Here is a 17,307-nt window from a genome sequence, read left to right on the forward strand (position 1 = left end):
AATGTTACATTTGGGAATCTATGGCAAGTAAAGGAGGATTAATTATTAATATTAGGGAGACAGTAAAATGGTACTTAGTAAAACAGACAGGGTCTCTGAATAGGGAAAGTTGCCAAGAAGAAGTTGGTGATAAAGTCTGTGGGCTTCAAGAAGGTGCCCAAAATGGGCCTCAAGAAGCTGTTTATCATCTCAAATGAACCAAAGTCTTCCAGGTTAGGTAGACACCAGAACCACTCAGCTATCCTCTAATACAGGACCTGTTATTTCAAAGGCCTCTGAGCCTTTCATCACACACAAACACACACACACACACACACACACACACACACACACACACACGTATAGTTTTCTTTTCCTAACCCACTGATATAGGTGTTATTTTCCTCTTTTTTATAAATGAAGAAAACAAGACTCAATAATGCCTAGTATCTTGCTCAGATTCAAGCAGAAAACATATTGGAAACTTGAATCTGAGGCCAACTTTTGATAGCAAAACCCTTGCAGTGCACGTAGCCACTACTTTTATAATCACTCTCACTAGTTGTTTGGCTCTGTTGATTGCATCTAGAGTTAAAAAAAATTGTAAACATGATTTTAAAGGGTAAATGTCCAAAATTCTAAATTATTATTCATATTAGAACAGCTAGATGTTAACATTAAGTTAACTGTTCAACAATAGCTATGTTCTTGCCATAAAAATAATGAAATCCTGCCATTCGCAGCAACATGAATGAGCTTGGAGAAAATTATGTTAAGTGAAATAAGCCAGGCACTGAAAGAGAAATATCACATCTCCTCACTCTTAAGTGGGAGCTAAGAAAGTAAGAAAGAAAGTCCATAATAAAACGTTGAACTTTCAGAAGGAGAAAACAGACCTATAGTTACTAGAGGTGGGAAAGGGGGAGTGAGGGGAGGAAAGACAGTAATTGGGTAAGGGACACAAATAGTAATTCTGATTATAATGATGAACATGCTAATAATATTGATTTGATTATCACATACTGTGTTCAAGTACTCGTAGTCAACTCTGCACTCCATAAATATGTATAAACAACAACAAAAAATGATAGCTATGTTCTTAGTCTGTGAAATAAGAAAAAACAGGCAAGGAATGAATATGCAAAGTGGTTAATCAATATAAATAAATAAAGCTGATTATTGTTTTGTTTATAAAACATGACTTTATAACATTGGATAAAAAGTAAAAGTAAGAACACTGGATGTGTAGAGTAGTAGAGCTTGGAAGCAAGAGCTCATGTGATTTGTGGACAGGTGCTGGCCCATAAAGTATGGGTCATGTTGTAAACATAGTATAGAAAAGTTTAGAAATTTGTATAGCAATTTGCAGAGTAATTTTATGTCTGTTAAAGCTAATAATATGCATTTTTTGTGTCTTTAATTTTTAATTTCACTTATTTTAACATATATTACAGAAGTATTAATCGTCAATTAAAAATGTGTTCAGCTTTTTATGCCCTGTATTGTTTTATTTTATGTGTCCAGTATTTTTTATTCTATTGTAGATTACAGAAGTTATTGCCTGCAAGGATGGCTAGAAAATAATCCTTCACCACAAAGAATTTGAGGACCACTGATAGAGGATTTTGTAGGTGCTATGAATCTTCAGGAAAAAATGAAGGTCAGCAATTTAATTCTCAAATAAAGAAATTACTAAAATGAAGATTTTATGAAGAGTGAGATTCCAGTAGTAAAAACGACCTAGGACAATACTACATATTAGCTTCAATACAATCTGTTCTTTTCAGTGTGGGTGAAGAAAAGCTTGCAGGGGATAATTCTTTCCATAGTGAAACTGTGTCATCCACCTTCATGTAGCTTAGTTCCAAGGCAGAGGAAAGCACATTTCTCTGCAGCATTCCATAATTTGACCACCACCCATGAAATATTAGCAAAATCCTATCTTAGATAATAAACAGGGTGGTAAATTGTAGAAGTTATGAAAATAACCACATTTTTATATTAGAAAATATTATGTGTTTATGAAAGTACCAGATATATTACCAAGTTAAAAAGATCTATAATCCTACAATCTAGAGATGATCCCATGATTTTAAGTGTTATATTATTGTCACTTTCTCTGGGAGCATAATTTTTCAAAATTTCTGTAATGCTATATCTATTTTTGTCTGGATTTTCCACTAAATATTATGTAGTGGTTGTATTAATTTCCTAGGGTTGCTGTAACAAAGTACCAGAAACCAATGAATTAAAAAACAGAAATTTATTGTCTCTAAGTTTTGGAGGCTGGAAGTCTGAGATCAAGGTGTTGGGAGGGTTGATGCCTACTGAGAGCTGTAAGGACTGTGAAGAAGAATCTCTACCATACCTCTGCCCTGTCTTCTGGTGGTTTTCTGATAATCTTTAGCATTGCTTGGCTTGTAGATGCATGACCCCCCCCATCTCTGCCTTCATGTTCACATGGCATTCTCACTGTGTGCACATCTATGTCCAAATTTCTGCTATTTACAAGGACACCAGTGATATAGATTAGGCCCTACCCCAATAAGCTCATTTTAACTCAATCAGCTCTAGAAAAACCCTATCTCCAAATAAGGTCACATTCTGAAGTATTCGAGGTTAAAATTCCAGTGTATTTTTTGGGGGGAGGGGTGGCAAATTCAATTCATAACAGTAGTTGTTTTTATCAATCCTGCCAGTAATCTTGGAAAAATCTCAATTCTGATTACTTCATAATATATTTTTTGCTTAGATAAACCATGTTTTATTTAACCATTACTCTTTTGTTGGACATTTATTTGTTTAACATATTTCAGATTTATAGATAATGGCGCTATGAATATTCTCAGACAGAAATTTTTTTGCATATCTGACTATATTTAATTTTAAATTTCTAAAAGTAAAAATGCTTAGTTTAAGAATATGGATATTTTAATGACTTTTGATATTTATTGCCCAATTTGTCCCAGAAATATAGTAGAGATTTTCATTTAAACTATTTAAAAATCTAGCAGGCAAATTATTGAGACTCACTGTTGCTTTAGTATGAATTTTTTGCTTATAATGAGATCGAGTATTTTTCATGTTTATGTTCTTTTTCGTACTGACTACTCAATTGCTCTGTCGATTTTTTTGCAGGGGTACGTTATTCTCCTTGCTTATTTGTAGGAGAGAGTTTTAATATATACCGCTTCCATATACAAAGTTTATTTTAATTGTCATGCTTGAATATATAATATAAAATCAAATATTAAGGCATTCAAAAATATGTATAGGTTAATCTTTTCATCAGTGAAAGTACAGTCACTAAAAATCCAAAATCCACTCCACAAGAAATATTTTATAGGAAATGTTTAGGATTTTATATTCTGAGGGGAAACAATTCTAGTTACCTAGCTGCTGCCGAAGAAAGCTTATGTATCAATTAAAGCTAATTATAAGTTCTCTCTGTCATAGAAAGGTCAAGTGACTTTCCAATGTCATAAAACTAGAGAATATCAGAAGTATGAATAAAATTCATGTCTACTGAATCCCAGTGCAATACTTTAGTCAGCAGACAACAATGATTTGTTGTGAAATAGTAATTGCTAATTACTTTGGGTACTCCTTTCATCCTTAAAAGATCTAATAATGCTCACAAGTTCATAAATGTGTTTTATCTAATGGAAAACAATGCCATAGAAAAGGAATTTTAAAAATATTATGTCAAATAAAGTTTTAAAATTTGATGATTTTCAGTAATAGTTTTGGCTGAATTCTCTAATGGCAGGTGCTGATTTCCTGCCTAAAGGTGGCAATGCAGGGTCTCTCCACCAGATACAGAATACTATCATTTGTTGTGTTCCTACTATATTTGAGGCATTTACCATGATATCTAATTTATTTCCCATGGAATTCCAAGAAGTAGATTAGAAACTGAAGCTGATATTGGTTCAAAGTCAAGCAGATCAAATAGAAGAGCCAAACTTTGAACTTGGATCAAACTCCAAAGATCCCATTCTTTCTACTACCCTGAAGTTTTTCCATGCTAAAAAAGAGTACCTGGTAGTTTATCTTTCATCCTGAATAGCATTGAAGAATGCAGAGATAGGGACTAAGATGGTGTAAGGGATTCTGTGGAATACACTTTCTAAATTCAATCATTAGATTGGAAGCAGGGATGAAAGGAAGTAATATTTATTGAGACTGTACAAGGTATCTTTTAATCTTCACACTGATGTCTTTATTATAGCCATTTCATTGGTGGGGAAATTGAGTTTCTGAGATGTTAAATAAATTGTTTGAGATCACAAAGCTAGTTAGTGGTAGAGCCATGACTAAAAGGACATATATCTTATTCTCACAATTCTAGAACTTTCTTCAACTCTTTGATATATCCTCCATTGTTAACATAGTTTTTCCAACTTAGGATGTTTAGAGGGTTAATAAGAGTTATGTCTGATCAATAATACATAAATGTACCTGGTCATCAATACTATTACTGTAAAATTTGGAAAATAGTCTTGTTTTTTATTTTTAAAAATTTATGAACAGAAAATAAGTGTTCTGAGTGCATGAGCAACTGTAATTAGACCTCGATAATTCTTAGAAATAAGTGTAATTGTAGTTCTGTCCACATAATACTTCACTTTTTTCCCTCTAAATCTCTTGGTTGGTACTATCTACTATAGAAATGGTACTTTAGTATCAGTATGCATAAGAATTACCTGAAAAAAGAAAAAAAGATACAGATACTATAGCTCCAAGCCATATACTTAGCTTAAATGTCTGAGAAAGGGCCTCATAATTTTTAACAACTATCTCAAAAATAATAAACACAGTTGTATTATGAAAAAAATACTGAAAAAATTAATATATGTCTAAATTTTTGAACTTCGTGGTGATGTGAGAGAGGTCTGGGAGGCCTGATAGCTGGCCTCAACCCACCCCATTCTCTTACCAGGTTCTTGACACTACCACAGGAAAGAATTCAAGAGCAGAGTCATAGTAGAAAATGAGAACAGGTTTAATAAAATGAATAAGAGACACAGATTTCACAGAGAGAGTAAGGCCTAGCTCCAGAGACTGAGCAAGTCTTACACCAAGTTTAATACAAAAGTCAGAAATACACACTTAAAGTTTAGTACAGAATGAAGGCAAGGCTGGCTCAAGAGAGTGAGCAGCCACCTGCTAAAAGTAAGCTTAACACAAAAGTAAAGCATATACTTCTCAGCCAGCGAATTGCAGGTCGGCCCCAGGAAAGTGAGCACGACCCTGCCTTCTGCCAGGGTTCAACTTTTATTGTTTTGCTATCTAATATAGATTCATGCTATCTAATGGATATTCAGTTAAGGGGGTGGTTCCCTGTTATGTAACATATTACTGTACATGCTCAGTTGGTCTCTTTTTGGAGCATGTTTATCGGTCAATTCCTATCACATGTATTGAACATATTCAAGGATATTCTGTGCTCTTTAGCACCTCTAGTGGAAGGTCATTCAAGGGATAAACATTACTAAGCATGCTCAGTTACCAGCATTATAGAACCCTTCTCTACTGAGCATGCCCAGCTGGATTTGCTTAAGTTTGAGACCCCCTGTGTTCTCAGTTTCCCCATATAAGTGCCAAAAATAGGTCTAACAAGTGAGAGTAACTTTTCTGTAGGGGGGTGCCTAGAGGAGAAGCCTGAGACTTTGGGAAATGGCTCAAAACTCAGAGGTGGGTAACCTGAGCCCAGGGACACTGAACACCTCCTATCTCAATGGGAAATTTTCAGTCGAAAATTCCATTCTAGATAAATGTTTCTCAAACTTTATTGTACATCAGGATCACCAGATTTGTTAAATGTACAGGGGTTAGGCTCCTAGAGATACCAATTCAGAAGGTCCTGGGAATAGTCATGAGTAGTTTAGGCATATTTATTGATAACAAGATCATCAGGCTATTCTGTATTATACCAAAATTGTGAAAATGGTGCTGTAGAGTTTATATGAATTAAAAATTGCTTATGAGATTATTATCAGTGGAATGCCTTAGGAGTCCTAATATACTTCCACTGAGTGGCTTTGGTAGAAAGAATCGTACATTATATTCTGCATGGTCACATCTGATTGATGATATCTGAAATCTTTTAAAAATGAAAACTTTATATAGTGACAGAATGAGGAATTTTAAATACAGTGTACTTGTAGAGATGTGTTAATGGGCCTTGCATATTCATCTTCTATATTAGACACTAAATTTTTATCTGGAAAGTTCAGAGTACTGCCACCCCAGAATTGAAGAATAGTCAGGTACTTTTTATTGACTTGAACTTTCAGATATCAACCATGAATGTCAAAAGCAGGTAAAGTTAAAAAAAAAAATTGTGAATTTAATATAAAAGGCATAATAGAGAGTCTAAAATACCTTTTCTGGATTGAATCAGAACATCAAAGCCCTTAGTACAGAGACTGCATGATTTTGGAGCATCATGGAATAACTTTCATTAAATTTTAATTTAGGTTGTATAATAGGGCCGCAATAAGAGGCAACACAGAAATATCACTAAACAACTCATTGCTGACTTTTACTGCTTTACGTATGGTGATGAGTATGTTGTTCACTAAAGAAAGTTATGTTGTTGTAAAGAAACATAGAGACCTTTCCCTTCAACTATTAGAATCAAGAACACTTATTATCGACAAACTGTTTTATGGACATTGAGAATCAGATAAATGATTAGATTTCCCATTTTGGGTTAGCTTCTGAAAGGCTGAGAGTAAAAGACATGACCTACTTTCTCGCAGGAAATTATGTGCCCTAATCTCACCCCTAGATTTATCTCACTTTTTTTAGTTATTTTCCTCCTTATTCCTTTTAATTCATTTTAGATAAAAAAGAAAATATCTTATAATGTCTACTTTATAAATCACTCTATATCATATATTGTGACACGGTCAGGTAAAATTTAATTAAATAAACTGATAGATAATAAAACATTTCTAATTAAACTAACATAATATTTTAAGATATTTTCTATGTTTAGCTGTTTCACATTAACTTCAACATTATTCTTTAAGAAAACAATATATTAGCTATTGGTCAGTACAGTTATCAAAATGCTCTTTGTAACATAAACATATATATTTAAAATGTGTCTTCACTGTCCTCATTACTTACAATTTTGCAGTATTAAAGAATGTTTATTATCAAATTTTTATTTGCTTTCAAAGAAATAGATATCAGTATTAAAAATTGTGATCGGATTTTTTTAAAAAAAATATTCACTTATGATTAAGCGTAGCTTTAGTGTATAGACTCTGATAAAACATACTCAATAAATAATTTATGGCTACTCTTTCCATTGCTCATTTTGGAAAATCATGATGGGTTCCTCAGTTTAGCCAGGTGGCTCCTATATTCTTATAAGTACATGCATAGCTTCTGGATATTACCAGACCAGGATTTTCCACAGTGGATGGGGAAAGGGTTAAGTTTAAGTAATTGTAACACAGGGGAAAATTCATAAAGGAAGCTATAATGTGTAGGTGTGTGCCATAATAATTAAGTATTTGCATAGTTGACTGCAGCCCTTATTAAGCAATGTGCCAAATGCCAGGCTATTTTACATAATGGATGTGGGGGAACAGTCACACACACCAAAGTAATAGTGCACATTAATAAAAGTTTGCAGAGTGTGTGTCCTTCATGCAGGCTGTAGTGACAAATATCCATGCCTTTACAAACTACATGACATTACAACATCGTTTAGTCCTCTGGGACTCGCCTGCCATTTGCCGTCTATCATTTCTTTTCTGCAGTGGTGTGTATGCTTTCAGTGATCTTAACAGAAGGTCACAGCCAGTGAAGTTTCCATACCAAACATTTCTTTTTTCCTGTCTGGGGATTTGAGTGGTTTGCTTTTAAGCTTTATTGAACTTCATTTTAGTGAATGTCCCAAAGAGATTCAGAGTAGGTCCTAGGACTCAAGTCTTCCATCAATGTGTTTGCTCTATGTGCTCTTGTGTTTTTCCCAGTTCCCATTTCTAGAAATAACTGCTGAAGCATTTGAAGTAACACTTTTATTGTCTTTAACCTTATCTCAGGTTACTTTTAAGGTTCTTTTATATATATATAAATAAAGAACCATTTATCAGTCTCTCTACTTTGATGCCTATTGGCTACAAGCAGATTGGCAGTGACACTATAATATCCCTATTAAAACTGCATCTCTCTCCCCATCAAAGTTCCTTTCACTCAGGCTCAACCATCAAAGAAGTTGGTGACTGATAGTTAAATAGCATATCACCAGAGATCAGGATACAGTGTTCTCACTACATAAAATAACTTTGCCTGCTTTAAGCTGAACAGGCATAGCAAATTATCTTGTTCCCAATTTTATTTCCAAGCCAGTGTTTAACAATGGACCTTTGCAAAGGGACATTTTAAAACATCACCCCATCATCTCAGGTCTTGGTCGTCCAATGGTGAAATTGAAAGAGTGCACACACAGGGGGAGGACACTGTGCCTTTTCCAGAAGAGACAAACCTGTAATCTTGTCCAAGGCACTCAATTACAGCTTTGTGACGGGGGTAGTGGACATTAACACCAGGGCTGCTCTGAGCATCCCCAAAGCGCCAACACCTGGATAGTCTTTTATCCTCTGCTTCATCATTTCCCGCATGGTATTTTTAGCACCTCACAAAGCTGGCGTGCTGGGCATCTGTCCCTCCTACTTCACTATCTCTTGGCTTCTTTCATTTTGAGGAGGGCGGGTACTGGCATAACAGCTGAATAGTAAGCTAGCTCTAGACAGATGTCTGCACTGTTTCTCTATCTCCTGTGCAAATATTCTGAGCGTGGCTAGAATAAGAATAGGAACTGAGGAGAGGAGAAAAATAAATTACTTATATTTGGGCCAGATTTCAAGTCTTTTGTGTGTGGTACTTATTTAATTTGGGAGGAGTAAGGATATGATAAGCAAGTGGTTTGATAAAGCCTCATGACTTAAAATGTCTTTGAGGATTTTCTTTTTTTTTTAATTGGTTATGAATATTCATATGATACAAAGCTGACTGTCACTCCTTGTGCCCATGATGTGGGGGTCAGATTCATACTGGCTGTATGAGGATTTTCTTTATGTGAGCACAAGGAACCAGTACTACCTGTGCTAGACTAACTATATTGTGAAGAAATAAGTCATTTCTAAATATTCAAAAATAATTATGGAATGTGAATTCTAAATGAAAGGGACTTATGTTATTGAAGTTTTTGAAAATGGTTCCTACCTTTTGACAAAATTTTTGTTCAATCTATTCAAGAAATGCAATCCTCAGTCCTAATCTATTCTCAACATTATCCTTGATATAGATGTTGAATTCATGTCTAAATCAACCAGTTGTGAAACCACACTTGATCTGTGCTCTCCAAACTGTCAAACTACTACTAGGGCCTAAATAATTTGTAGGCCCTTGACTATTTTGATGGTTAATGTACTAATATGGGCATAAATCCAGGATTTTCTAAACCCATGACTTGCTGTGCCGGTCCTGGGCTGGTTTCCTCCCAGATCTATTCCTGGCACTTCTGCTCTGCTATGTAGAAGGCTCTGAATTGCAGAAGGCTCACCCCGGCAAACTAATTTCTCCGGGTCTCTTGCCAAGTCGTTTCCACTTACGTTGGGACAATAAGAGGCATTGGAGGGAGATAGGAAGGAGGAAGAAAGGGAGGAGTCCCCTCTCTCGTTGCTTTTGGCGGGTGTCTCTGAGGGTGTCTGAGTCTCTGCTGTGAGCCCAGGTTTTGTCAAGCAGTCTCTCCTGCTCCAGTACCAGCTTACTCCAGGCAGAATCTGTTGTGGTTTCAGACCCTTCCAAAATGAAATTCAGTAGGAAACATAGAAATGAAAACCCTGTGTCTGTCTTTCAGCTCAACCAACATCCTGTTGCATGGGCATGGGATTGCTCTTCAAGAGAACCTTCTGTGGAGAACATAATTAACTGACAGGTGCTGGCTGCTGTGTATTTGGATACATGATGCCTTTCATGCCAAGGCCACACTTATCTCAACCTGCTCTCAACCAGCAACTAAGAACTATGGAGTTATTAGCATCAGGCCATTTCTGTACCAGGCAGGATTCCTCTAATGAACAGTCTCTGCTCTTGGAGCTCTCCATTGGCCTGTCTCAGGCTTTTCCAGAACTAAGCTTGATCTGATATTTTTCATACCCATTCCTCCTTTCTTCCTTCCTTCCTTCTCTCCTCTTATGGTTGAAGACATGCATCATGCTCTCTCCACCTACTCCTGTTCCTTCTCCTTTTTCCTTCACAGACATTTTCCCCAATCAATCTCTTGCAGCAAAAATCCCACATTGGCATCTGTTTCTTGGAGGGCCCAGGCTGACGCAACCCCCATATCAATTATTCTCTACTCAACATCCTAGCTTAGGTTCTGATTCCCTGGGTGGACCTTGACTTACAATACATCCTGAAAATTTATTATGCTAACATGTCTAATAGGCCTTTTGTTAAAATAAGTTATGTTTTACAAAGAGATTTCTGTTTGACCCATTGTTTCATCTTTAGCCAATATCAATTTGTGGTGGTGGTATAGCCATCTAAAAAAAATGGGATGGATTCCTCAGCCCAAATCTGGTTCCAGTGTCAGGACTGATAGCTACAAAAACACTAAGAGAGTAGGAAAAGGTTCATTTCTTACTAATGGAGGCTGTGCAGGGAAGCAGAGGAGGCATCTCAGGTAGGTCTGAAGTGGCTTTGAGAGACGAGTAAAGGAGACCAGGTAGGAGTTTTTATGGTGATTAGGGACTGAGTCTGAGGTAAGGGTTCCCACTCATACACAGGGACTTGTGTGGGGTTTGAATCTCCCACCAGCATCAAAGGAAGAAGCAGCTGGGCTTTTTATCAGTCCAGATGTGGGCCATAGGGGAGGAGGGACGGATGAGGCTTAAAAGCTGTAAGCAGTCAAATGTCAAAGAGCGGTATGTCGTTAGTCTTTTTATTGCACTCATATGTAGTAGGATCTCAATAAATATTTGTTGATGGATAAATACACTTTACTGCAGAACTTCTAACCCCTTATTATTATAATGTTTATTATGAATCTGCAAGAAAGAGGATATAGAAATTTTCAAATGTACTTGTTCATAGAGCCATGTTTTTAGAGAACTTTTGGAAAATATTGCCCAAATGCAACATGTTTCTTCTTTTCTAATTAATTAAGATATAGAAGGTGAAATTGCAGAGTTTACTGAAACTAAGGCAGAAAGGAGTTCTTATTGAATTGATGTTAGATGATAGTGTGGGGAGATGACTGAGCCTTTACAAGGATGGAATTTGGTCAATTTAAAGGAAGAAATGAGATTATTATATATTTTAAGTTCACTCAGTGTGCCAGGTTATATGATAGAAACTTCCCTATAACAGCACACTTTTCTGATCCTAAAATCTTTCAGTGAAAGCTCTAAACCTAATTATTCTAATGACAAATCATTTGGTATTTTGAACTTATGTCATGTACTTTGATGAAAGAAATGCTATTTTATATTTTCCATGGGAAAACTTTGTTCCTATCATTACTGTATCTTGATTTGATTAGTTTCTATATTATCATAATATGGAAACAAATTTAAACATTTATTTTAACTAAGTGGGAGTAAGTAAATTTTATTATGTATGTCCTTTAAGGAATGTGTTTTTTTGTTTGTTTCTTTTTGCTTTCTCCTTTGAAAGCTGGTTATAAATTCAGATTAAATGCATTTAAATCTTCAGTTTCCTGTAGTATATCTAGACAATAACCTATCTTTATTTTTCATAATCTGCCTTTTGATTTCTTGTGATTTTCTTATCTTTCTATGTCTAAATTGAATTTTGTCTATAGGTCTATATGAAGATGAACATCTGATATTTATCAGTCTTTTATTGGTTGAACCAACACATCATAACGTTGTGCTACTTAAAGATCAGAGTACACTGAACACTCTGATAAATAGCTGGTTGATTATAAAGAGTCAACAATCAAATTAATGTCAAACAAAAGTTCATAGTCATTAAAATAGTGCAAATAAAACTCTTCCTAATGAATAATTTATTGCTCAATAAAGTTTTCTCATTTTACTTATTAGGAAGTCACAGAGACATCCAAAAATTGTCTTTTATTTATTCACTCACTCATTCACAAATAAAAGCAGATTGAATGATCTTGTATTGAATAAGGCATCAGGGATAGAATATTTATACACTTAATATGCACTGAATTCCTACGATGTACAAGGCATCATGTTAAGTGACTGCATACACATGTGATAAACAAGAACTAGCCCTGATGGCCCTGCCCTTTTTCCAATGGACTTCCCTGGAACACAACACCTGTTTGAGTCTCTTTATATTGTTTTGGATTCCTATGACCATGTGCTTTCTAACTCCAAATGACTTCCGTGTTCCTAGGTTGACTACTTATTATGCCATAACTTTTGCTTAAGTAGTTGGGTTTCTTCTCATCGACATCAACTGTAGTCTGTTGAAAAAATTTCAAAACAAATAGTGCAATTATATTTCTCAAAAAAGATCATTTAATTTTAATCAATGGAATGCAGTTGGCTTTTCTTTATTTTTTGGATCTTTCCATGATGGTTACATTACCCTTTGTGCCTGAGCTCAGGCAGTTTGCTAGATGGTTGTCTAAGGGTCTCCCTAATTAAGTAGATTAGTGAATCTATAAGGAGTCATGTAGTAGAACAAGCACTGTACCAAGAGTCCCAAGAGTAAATCTGATCTCTTTGACTAAAAATCAGCCTCCCAGATACTAAACAAAGAGCTTAGGTACCCAACAAACATTCTATAAAATTTATTTCCTCTCAGCGTTGCCAGGACAATTATGCATATCTATCAGATGTAGGGAAAAAATTCAGCAACTTCACCCAGATTCTGCTATTCCTATAAGACTGCATTTGAAAGACTGAAGAGTTCTGGAAGCTGGAAAGTCCAAACTCCAGGAAACACATGTGGTGATGGCCTTCTTTCTGGTGGAGTGACCCTCTGTAGCAACTCAGGGTACCACATGGAAAGAATGGGATGAGTAAGAAAGAGTTAACTTCCCTACTTGCTCTGCTTTTAAAGCCTTCAGGACAGATAATGCAGTCATGTGGGTGGTCCACCACAGCCACCAGCACAGCCACCAGTGCCGTGCAGGCAGCCTGCCAACCACTCAACTGCATTAATACAGAAGAGTCATCATCAGAGCCTGGAGAAAGAGATGAGCAAGTGTAGATCCACAACCCAGTGACCCAGCTCAGGGAGGGAATTGTGCTGCCACATGCAGTAGTACATCCAGAGGTGGAAGGTACATGCAAAGCCCGGGTGACTGCCCTGATCTGAGAAGAGACACACACAAACCTCCTGAGAATGAGAAAACAGGATACATAAATAGAGTAAGGAGGGAAACTCCCAATCACCACAAATCCATGTCCCTAATGGGGGAAGCAAAGACCCAGGAGGAGCCTCTGCCTGTAGGAAAGAGGAAAGAGAAACCCCACCTAAGGTAAATCGTTCAAATTGAAGAACTCCAATATACCACAGTGTACCCATAAGGTTCACAAGATGCTAGTCTGGGGTACCGACAAGTCCACCCAGGGTCACCCACCCCAGCCAAAGAGGGACCAGGCTAAAGTACCCACAAGGAGACTACACTACTGCAACTATCCAGAACCAATACTAAACACCCTACTCAAAGGTCAACATAAAACATTGACAGGAAGAAGTCTTTCTCCTCAAGCCCACTCCAGAGTAATAGAAGGAGCATCTGCTCTACTAGATAGCCAGACATCAATGTAGAGATACTAGATATACAGAAAAAAAGAAAAGAAAAAAGAAAAAAGAAAAAAAAATGAACAACAAGAAAATATGACACCACCAGAGGAATATAATAATCATCAAGACCAAACCCCATAGGGAAGGAAACCCTTGAAATGACTGAAAAGGAATTCCAAGGAACAGTCTTAAGAAAACTCAATGAGATATAAGAAGACTTAGTTAGACAATACAATAAAATTAGAAAAAGTATCCAGGATACAAAGAAGAAAATTTGCAAAGAGATTAATACCTTAAATAAGAATGTAGCTGAACTCCTGGAACTGAAGGATTCATTCACAAAATAAAAAAAACCACAATCAAGAGCTTAAGCAGCAGGTTAGAGTAAGAAGAAGAAATAATTTCTGATCTTGAAGATGGTCTTTTTGTAATAACCCAGGTAGATCAAAAAATAAGTAAATAAATAAAAAGAATTTAGATAAATGAAGAAAAGTTAAGAGAGCTGGCAGACAACATTAAGTGCACAAACATCCAAATCATTGGTGTTATAGAAGGGGAGGAGAAAGAAAAGGCATTGAAAACATATTCAATGAAATAATAGCAGAAAAAATACCATTTATAGGGAGAGACACACACATTCAGATCCAGGAGGCTTCTAGATCTCCAAACAAATTCAATTCAAAAAGGTCCTCTTTGACACATATTGTAGTCGAGATGGCAAAACTCGAATACAAAGAGAGCATCTTAAAAGCAGTAAGAGAAAAACATTAAGTCACCTATAAGGGAGTCGCCATCAGACTAACAGCAGACTTTTCAACAGAAACTCTACAGGCCAGAATAAAATGGGATGATATATTTATTTATTTATTTTATTTTATTTTTTTTAATTATTATTATTTTTTTAATTTTATTTTGTCGATATACATTGTAGCTGATTATTGCTCCCCATCACCAAAACCTCCCTCCCTTCTCCCTCCCCCCTCCCCCCCAACAATGTCCTTTCTGTTTGCTTGTTGTATCAACTTCAAATAATTGTGGTTGTTATATCTTCTTCCCCCCCCCCCCCGGTTTGTGTGTGTGTGTGTGTATGTGTGTGTGTGAATTTATATATTAATTTTTAGCTCCCTCCAATAAGTGAGAACATGTGGTATTTCTCTTTCTGTGCCTGACTTGTTTCACTTAATATAATTCTCTCAAGGTCCATCCATGTTGTTGCAAATGGCAGTATTTCATTCGTTTTTATAGCTGAGTAGTATTCCATTGTGTAGATGTACCACATTTTCCGTATCCACTCATCTGATGATGGGCATTTGGGCTGGTTCCAACTCTTGGCTATTGTAAAGAGTGCTGCGATGAACATTGGGGAACAGGTATACCTTCGACTTGATGATTTCCATTCCTCTGGGTATATTCCCAACAGTGGGATGGCTGGGTTGTATGGTAGATCTATCTGCAATTGTTTAAGGAACCTCCATACCATTTTCCATAGAGGCTGCACCATTTTGCAGTCCCACCAACAATGTATGAGAGTTCCTTTTTCTCCGCAGCCTCGCCAGCATTTATCGTTCATAGTCTTTTGGATTTTAGCCATCCTAACTGGGGTTAGATGGTATCTCAGTGTGGTTTTGATTTGCATTTCCCGGATGCTGAGTGATGTTGAGCATTTTTTCATATGTCTGTTGGCCATTTGGATATCTTCCTTAGAGAAATGCCTACTTAGCTCTTTTGCCCATTTTTTAATTGGGTTGCTTGTTTTCTTCTTGTAAATTTGTTTGAGTTCCTTATATATTCTGGATATTAATCCTTTGTCAGATGTATATTTTGCAACTATTTTCTCCCACTCTGTTGGTTGTCTTTTAACTCTTTTAATTGTTTCTTTTGCTGTGCAGAAGCTTTTTAGTTTGATATAATCCCATTTGTTTATTTTTCCTTTGGTTGCCCGTGCTTTTGGGGTCGTATTCATGAAGTCTGTGCCCAGTCCTATTTCCTGAAGTGTTTCTCCTATGTTTTCTTTAAGAAGTTTTATTGTCTCAGGGTGTATATTTAAATCCTTAATCCATTTTGAGTTGATTTTAGTATACGGTGAGAGGTATGGATCTAGTTTCATTCTCCTGCATATCGATATCCAGTTATCCCAGCACCACTTGCTGAAGAGGCAGTCCCTTCCCCAGTGAATAGGCTTGGTGCCTTTGTCAAAGATCAGATGGCAGTAAGTGTGTGGGTTGATTTCTGGATTCTCTATTCTATTCCATTGGTCAGTGTGTCTGTTTTTATGCCAGTACCACATGGATCATTCTCCAGGATAGATCACATATTAGGTCACAAATCAAGTCTCAATAAATTCAAAAAAATTGGAATTATCCCATGTATCTTCTCAGACCACAATGGATTAAAACTAGAAATTAATAACAAACAAAACTCTGGAAACTATACAAACACATGGAAATTAAACAGCATTCTACTTAATGACATATGGGTCCAAGAAGAAATCAAGCAGGAAATCAAAAAGTTTATTGAAACTAATGAAAACAATGATACATCATACCAAAACCTGTGGGATACTGCAAAAGCAGTATTGAGGGGAAAATTTATTGCATTAAATGCTCACTTCAGAAGAATGGAAAGATGGCAAGTGAACAACCTAACACTTCACCTTAAAGAACTAGAAAAACAAGAACAATCCAATCCTAAAGTTAGCAGACGGAAAGAAATCATTAAGATCAGAGCAGAACTGAATGAAATTGAAAACCAAAAAACAATTCAAAAGATCAACGAATCAAAAAGTTGGTTTTTTGAAAAGATAAATAAAATTGACAAACCATTAGCATGGCTAACAAAAAAAAAGAAGAGAGAAGACTTAAATAACAAAAATTAGAAATGAAAAAGGCGATATTACAACTGATTCATCTGAAATACAAGGAATCATTCGAGACTACTATAAACAACTATACGCCAACAAATTGGGATGATATATTTAAAATGCTAAAAGAACCCCCCCCCCCAAAAAAAACCTACCAACCAAGAATACTATACACAGCAAGGCTATCCTTCAGAAATTAGGGAAAAATAGTGTATTTTCCAGACAAACAAAAACTGCAGGAATTCACCACCACAACCAGCTCTACAAGAAATCCTCAAGGGAGTCCTGCATCTGGAATCCAAAAAACAAAATAAGTAACATGAGTACACAGGAAAGAACAAAACCAGCTAATAGAACAAAATGCAAACAAGAGGAAGAAAGAACATATATCTTACCACAACAAAAAACCAATGAACACTGAAGACAAACAATAAAAAGGGAAGAAAAGAGCAGAAGAAATTTAAAAACATCCAAACAAATATCAATAAAATGCCAGGAGTAAGAGAATATGTTTCAATAGCAACCCTAAGTATAAATGGATTAAATTCCCCACTCAAAGACAAAGACTGACTGATTGAATTAAAAATCTAGACCTGACTATATGCTGCTGTCTTCAAGGGATTCACTTCACCTGTGAAGACACACACAGACTAATAGTGAATGGATGGAAAAAGATATACCATGTA

Source organism: Cynocephalus volans, chromosome 1, assembly GCF_027409185.1.
Source record: "Cynocephalus volans isolate mCynVol1 chromosome 1, mCynVol1.pri, whole genome shotgun sequence".
Taxonomy (NCBI): domain Eukaryota; kingdom Metazoa; phylum Chordata; class Mammalia; order Dermoptera; family Cynocephalidae; genus Cynocephalus; species Cynocephalus volans.